General features: G+C 36.7%; 1 long non-coding RNA gene across 1 annotated transcript; it reads left to right on the top strand.

Annotated features, from left to right (window-relative positions):
• The first annotated feature begins 1,740 nt into the window (after window positions 1-1,740).
• Window positions 1,741-3,113, top strand: LOC115929653. Its single transcript, XR_004066635.1, has 2 exons — window positions 1,741-1,873; window positions 2,894-3,113. It is a non-coding gene; the product is annotated as an uncharacterized LOC115929653 (long non-coding RNA).
• Window positions 3,114-7,220: the final 4,107 nt, after the last annotated feature.

Raw genomic sequence — 7,220 nt, 5'->3', positions numbered from 1 at the left:
GCAAACTGATTTCAGACAAGGATTAAGAGTCGGGACCGGTACAATGAATTGTCTTCTTTCTCTAATAATTAAATGAAACGTCATAGCTTCAGCGCTGCGCGCTGAAGGGGCGAAAGAAGAATTAAGAGTAGGGAACGGTACAACGAATCGTCTACTATATCTAAAAATTTAATGAAGTGTCAAATCTTCCGCGCTCCGCGCGGAAGGGGGAAAACTGAATTCAGACAAGAACACGATACAACGAATTATCTTCTTTCTCTAATAATTTAATGAAACGCGAAAATAAATTCAGACAAGGATTAAGAGTAATAATTTAATGAAACACCAAAGTTTCCGCGCTTTGCGCGGGAGGGGGGGGGGGCAAACTGATTTCAGACAAGGATTAAGAGTCGGGACCGATACAACGAATCTTTCTTCTTTCTCTAATCATTTAATGAAATGTGAAAGCTTCTGCGCTTCGCGCGGAATGGGCGAAAATGAATTCAAACAGAATTAAGATTAATAATTGAATGAAACGCAAAGCTTTCGCGCTTCGCGCGGGAGGGGGGGGGGGGCGGTAAACTGAATTCAGACAAGTTTTGAGAGTCGAGAACGGTACAACGGATCGTCTTCTTTCTCTAATAATTTAATGAAGTGTCAAAGCTACTGCGCTTCACGCGGGAGGGGGTGGGGGAACTGAATAATAACTTAGTTCCTGGCCCCGGGTTTATTGGGTTAAATTTGTAGACATTTGGACATTGGGCATTAATATATTTGTCGGTAATTGATGGCCTGAAAATGCGTCTATTTTGGTTCTAAAATTGCAAATGCTTCCCACCCCCGCTTGGTTGCTCCGCTCCCTCGCCGCTTAAGCCTCGTTCTGTCGCTTCATCGTTTCACATAAGTATACTTCACCCCATGCCATTTTGTGCCCCCCCCCCCCTCCCCCGTAAGAAATTTCTGGATCCGCCACTGATGCCCATACCCATTAGACCCTACTTTGAGAACTGTTCAGCGGGGCCTGCATGTTAGAGTGGGGTGATGCGGATTTTTTGTGTGTGTCAGCCCCCCCCCCCCCCCCAAACGTTTTTGCTCATTACGCCACTGCTTGCTCTTCTTGACTTTATGTCTCCAGAGAGTTTGTTGATTTTGCGACCCATTTGAGAAAGAAGTAGTAGAAAACGGGCACTATACCGTTCTATTGCAGTAAAAGGAAATATGTGTCGGCTCCATTCTCTCTGAAGACTCTTAAAGTTCCAACATTCGAGTAAACATAAAATCATCTTCGGGCAGCAAGATGGCATCCTCAAATTAGCGTTTTCCCACCTTTTTTACGTTCATCTAAACATTCTGATTTTATCTCCAGCAATATTATCTTAATCGTTTTGTCTTTATGAATAAAATATATATACATGTATATATACATGTACGTATTTGGATAGAATTAATATTTGTCTTTCAGATATATAAAGAAAGTGGGAAATGGAATTTGGTAAAACAAACGATGCCTACTTAAAATATATAACATAAAGAAAGTGGAAAATTTATGGTATCAAACAGTCGTGTTTGATACCATAAATTTTCCACTTTAAATTAGAGGGAATAATAAAATAACTTAATGAACGAAATGCCACTATGTAATATAAAGTGTATTTTATAGTTTTTCATGTACAGGAAAGAAACAAAAACAAATCAGAACTAGCATATTATATTCGTTCTCTGATTTTCCGTTTTTCACACGTCTCTCGATTTAAACAGCTCCATCTGTGGGCGTGGTCGGCGTAGCCCTGGGGTATGGTAGGGTTGGGTACACTTTGTACAGGTACTAGGTACCACCGAATGAGTATTCCTCACTGCACTCCTTTGCACGTCGACTGAGCTGAGCGAGGAATAAGTAAGTACTGTCTTTTCTTGACCTATTTCGATGTTAATTTTTAGTTCAAAAGTTTAAGTACGGCGCCAGTCTTCTTAATAGTCCAAGGGTTTTCGTTCAAATTATGTCAAAATGTAATATAAGATAAGAAAAATGGTAATTTTAGATGCGCGATTAACGACGGTAACGATGGTTTATCAGTTGATACAATTCGTAATGCCTAATGCCTGGGGAGCGCGAGCCCGGCCTATGCTAAACTTTGATTTGAAATTGACAAGAAATTTGCAGAACATATTTTATCCAACTGAGCAAGAACAACGTTAAGTTGTCTTGATTATTAATTTAAGCTAGGGCTAGTCTATTTAATGGATTGATTTTTCCCTTTTCTATAGTATAAACTTGAAAAAGTTGTAGCAAATACTATAATTTTAATTATTCTAAAACTATTTTTTCCCTCTTTGTAATTGACAATTGTCTTAATAATCCTACCTTAATTGTGTTCATGTTATGTTTCGTTTATGGCTTGTCGTATCATCTACGCCTTTCCATGATATCTATATGATTTCTCAGCAAATTATTCGTGATTTTCAAGAGAAAATCTTTCCATATGTAATTTGTTCTAATTGTCAGTTGTAGTGAATTTTTCTTTGTGTAGCTCCTTTAAGGCCCATTTAGGGGCCATATTCTAAAACTGATGTACATTATCTCACTTTAACAAGTTAGGGAAAAGTTATAGTCTTAAATTGTGCTGAACTAACACCATAACAAAAATAATAGTAATAATATTTAGCAACAACAATTCAAATCATTTTTTACTAACAAGTAACATTAAAGATAACATTGTTTTCAGGATGCCATCCAGAATTCCTTCCACGCTACAATCTCTTTTAAGTTTTAGCACCTTTGGTGATACATGTATACACTTTCTATCTGTTAAAAAATTGAGTTACAAAATAAAACGGCTATAAATATGAAACTTACATAGACTAATTATTGATACCTTGTATATTGAAATTTTAATCATTGATTCCCCCTCTGCAGAAAGCTGTGGATTGTTTCTGGAAAATACAAGGGAGCTAAAACTTCATCACCATGTTCAAGCAAAAAGTGATCAAGCAGGGGAAGGAGTATGATAGCATCGTACGGCAGTGCAGACAGTCAGGGGCCAAGTTTGAGGACCCTCTCTTTCCTGCTTGCGTTGAATCGCTTTTCTTTGAGCAGAAGCCGCCTCAGCCATTCGTATGGAAGCGACCCAGCGTAAGTCATGGCCCTTCTTTCTCTCCCTCCCTCACGGACAAGACATGGGTTTCTTTTATTAATAAAATTCATTAGCATATATATATATATATATATATATATAGACCTAGTTTGGTTGATGGTTTTATTTGTAGAACTGATACATGGTTTAACTTGTTATGTTTTTAAAAGCTGACAAAAAAGAAGGGCTATAAATCTAGGTATGAATTAGGGATTTGTTGATACTTGTAATTATGTAGCTCTAGGTATCAAGCGCTTGATCGAAAATATGACGCTCATGAGTTTAATACTAGGCACAACACTGTTTAAGCACAGCATATTTTTAAAATTAATGTTGCTTCTCTCTACTCGGGTGGGTTCTAGGTAGGATGTGACAGTCCTTGTGGTTTGTTCTGCTTTAATTGTTATGATGCCTGGCAGGAATTTGCATAAATTAATTAAAAATTTTGCGTAGGGTCGCCTTAATCTTGTAGCCTACATCTGATGAGTGGGATGATAGCTATGAAGTGCTTTAAAGCCCCTCTAAAATGTTAGGAGCCCAAAAAAAATTATGGCAAAATTTCACTTAAATTGTTATCATAATTTGAAAGAGGATGTCATTTTAAGACACATTCCTGCAAGGATTTTCAACACAAATGTGTTTGAAGTCGAATATTGATGAAAGAATACAAAATTTAGGTTTTCTGCATACAACAGAAAACCCAAAATAAGTATTCTTTTATCAATATTTGTCTTAAAACACACTTTTTGAGGGAAATTTTTGCAGGAGGGTCTTAAATGACATCCTTTTTCACATTATGATAAAATTTAAGTGAAATTTTGCCTTTACATTTTTAAGCGAATTTGGGGCTCCCAAAAGCAACACTTTACAAAGGGGCTTTAAGTCGTCGTAGATGTAACGTACACATTTAATAAACCCAGACTAATATTTGTACAGAAAGAGAAGTTAATAAGTAACTTGGAGATATTCGTAAATGTACATGCTTAATGATTACTCATTAACAGTTATCTACAAGATGACAGAAGATAACTGGATGCTAGTCCAAATATTTCCTTCCTGAAACATTCTTTGAGGTCATTTAGTGTTTTTCTTAATTGTCTGGATGGTTGGCAGGCAGAATATTTGTGTACAAAAAGGGCAGGACTTGAAAATCTAACTTTAATGCATAACATAGTATTTTGGTCAATTGCATTGCATTTCAATGACAGCAGTACCATTCTAATGCTTGCTTTTTAATTAATAGATTTTTTTTCCTTCATCAACATAACTCCATTTTAAGAAATAAAGCAGGCCTATATGATAGGCTGTGCAAACATTTTTGCACCTGTTTTTCTTTTTAGAACTATGAATCAATAGATATTGAGCTGAAACAAACAACCAAAGTTTTTTAAATGTCATTGACCGTTTTACTCAGATAGTAGAAGAAACAACGACATACCAAACAACCATTCTATTCAGAGAGAAAAAGAATAATATCATAGTGTTTAACATTGTACAATAAACTATGTACAGTAAGTCTAGTGGGAAACAAATTTTGCTTGTCGTTTTCACCCAATACCGGCCTGCCTAGTTTCTATGCTTTTTGCATTTTTCATGAGTAATTGGGCAGGATACCGACTGATTAGTGGGCTAAAGAATTACCTGTACGGGCTGTACCCTTCCCTAGCAAGGCTAAAGTAATTGGCAGAGCCTGGAATTGAAAAGTATTCTCCTGCCCTAGCTGTTCAGACTATAGAAAACTATATCAAATTGGTATGAAAAAATGTAGTGTAAAGAATGAGCTATAGCGAAAGGGGCGTACATGCTAAATAGCATTAAAACGTTGAATAAAGAAGTTTCTGAAGAGGTCAATGGACAAGACAGCTAACCGAACATCAGCGCATGCTAATGAAATATGCCACGCCCACATGTACATTTTTTGTATGATACAACATTCAGACTATAGAACTGGTTTCTGTGTCCCTACTTCTTTATCGAGTCTTCGTTTGTAACGATACTTAAACATGTGTTTAGCTATATGCAAGGTTTTTTTATACGACATTTGGACTAGAAAAAAAGGGGCAATTAGTGAATATATTGTACATGTAGCCACATGTCGTCTGAATGCAGGTTTGGCTACCAAGCCCTACTCACGAGGTTGCAAACCATTCTTCCATTGAATTACAGTCTGTTGAATTCTTGAATAAAGATCGTTGAAGAACAAAATCAACCAGGCATGACATTGATTTTTTGAATAAAGCTACAGAGGAACAAAAAGAAAAAGTCTGAGAAGTGACTATACCAGGACTGCATGCTGCACATTCGATCAGCAAGGTCATTTCTTACAAGTCTGAAAGATGGGGCCTGGGAAGATAAATTTGATCTGCATACTCTTTTCAATAGCAGCAAACATTAGATCTCCTGCATCTACTCTCCTAGTCCGGCTACATGTAACATGTATGTGGCGTGTGAACCACATACAATGCACTGCACTGTCTGATTACATAAGGCGCTCAGGCATAAAGCAATTCACTCTTTTAACGACTATCCATCATGATAGACATTATCCCTTTTTTCTACCTTTTTCACCACCCCAATCAATACATTAGTGGCTTTTCATGCACAACTGCATAAGGTACGTGTGTCATGTGTATATAGCCTTATAGGCAATTTAAGTTTTTTATTTCTCATGATGAGAATTATATTTCGAAGGAGAATTGTAAATGGTAGATCACATAACAAATGAAAATGTCCATGGTTTCATCACACTACATTAGTGATGGAAAATTTCTTTTAGAGATAGATGTATGGCACATTAGGTATTGCAAATGATATGGTGTACAATTCAACTTTTTATTTACAGGAGCTCTTTTGGGGGATTTGCGATTGAAACATGGAGATCAGATTTACTTGCTGCAGTTTATTATTTTCTGTATTTCTACTAGAGCTTTTTTGTGTTCGTAGCTAGCTCCTCAAGAGCTCTCCAGAGCTAAATCTGACCCCTCTCTGTATTTAATAATTGGTCTCTACTTTCTCGCTGCAAATGCTGATATGTTTATCTTGCTTACTATCTTGCTCACATGAAATTTAGTGAAAATGAATACTCACCAAAATTGGCAAACATTTCATTCTCACAAAAGTTTCAACTCTTACGATATACCAGGTAGTTATGATATATCATTGTGACAAAAGGCAGTTCAGATCGAGAGCAAGGAAGGTGTTATCTCTGTGTAAAAGAATATGAGCTATTGCCCTTCTTCCTCTCAACAAAATGAACGGATGATAAACAGTATGCCCTGGGCATTTAAATTGGAATGGAAGAATAGATTTTTAGACTAGCCCTATTGATTTTAGTCTACCAGTACTGCCTTGATCTCAATTCTACTTTTGTCATCTTACCACTCCCTTTTATAAAGGAAACTTTGAATTTGGGACAAATAACATATAATCCTTGTCAGAAACACCAAAGGATATTTGCACAGGCTGTTTTCCCATGAGGGCAGGACCATTATCATACACAGTGGGGAAAAGGCTGGTTTTATGTCTATCTATATAGGTGAACAGAAAAGGTGTAATATCCATGTGCCTAAAAATGGGCAATGTTCTTACACTGTAGAATATGGGTCTTGAAAATCATTGAAGAAGAGTTCGCTTCAATTTAAATGGTACCTCCCAAACAAACAGTCACCAAACAATTTTTTTCCCTTTTAAAGTTGTAAGTTTGATACCTAGATTGATTAACCTGTTGCCTTCCAGGAACTGGATAATTCCTGTATAAGGCCTTTTAGGGATAAGAGAGTTCAGTAGACAACAGGTTGAACATACTAGCTTTCTCTTTGATTTTGTAAAGGGAGATTAAAATAGTCTCTAACTTCAGACAAATACTTGTTAGTAGAGTACTTGATACAAGGAACCCAAGTCTGACTTGGTTCTGTACATTAAAGTTAATGTTGATTTTTTTTTGAGGGGTATGCTCATAGGGCTTTTTTTGGGGGGGGGGGGGGTGGGGGGGGTGGGTAGTTTTACCCTAGCTAAATCTCTCAAGCCTCGTGTTAAACCTTTTATTTATTTTTAATGGATAAAATGTAGGTCTGGCATATTCTATTATAATGGTTGTGGAAAGTTTTAACA

The sequence above is a fragment of the Strongylocentrotus purpuratus genome, unplaced genomic scaffold, assembly GCF_000002235.5.
Source record: "Strongylocentrotus purpuratus isolate Spur 01 unplaced genomic scaffold, Spur_5.0 spur5_scaffold_5, whole genome shotgun sequence".
Taxonomy (NCBI): Eukaryota; Metazoa; Echinodermata; class Echinoidea; order Camarodonta; family Strongylocentrotidae; genus Strongylocentrotus; species Strongylocentrotus purpuratus.
This window is presented reverse-complemented; position numbering and strand designations above follow the sequence as displayed.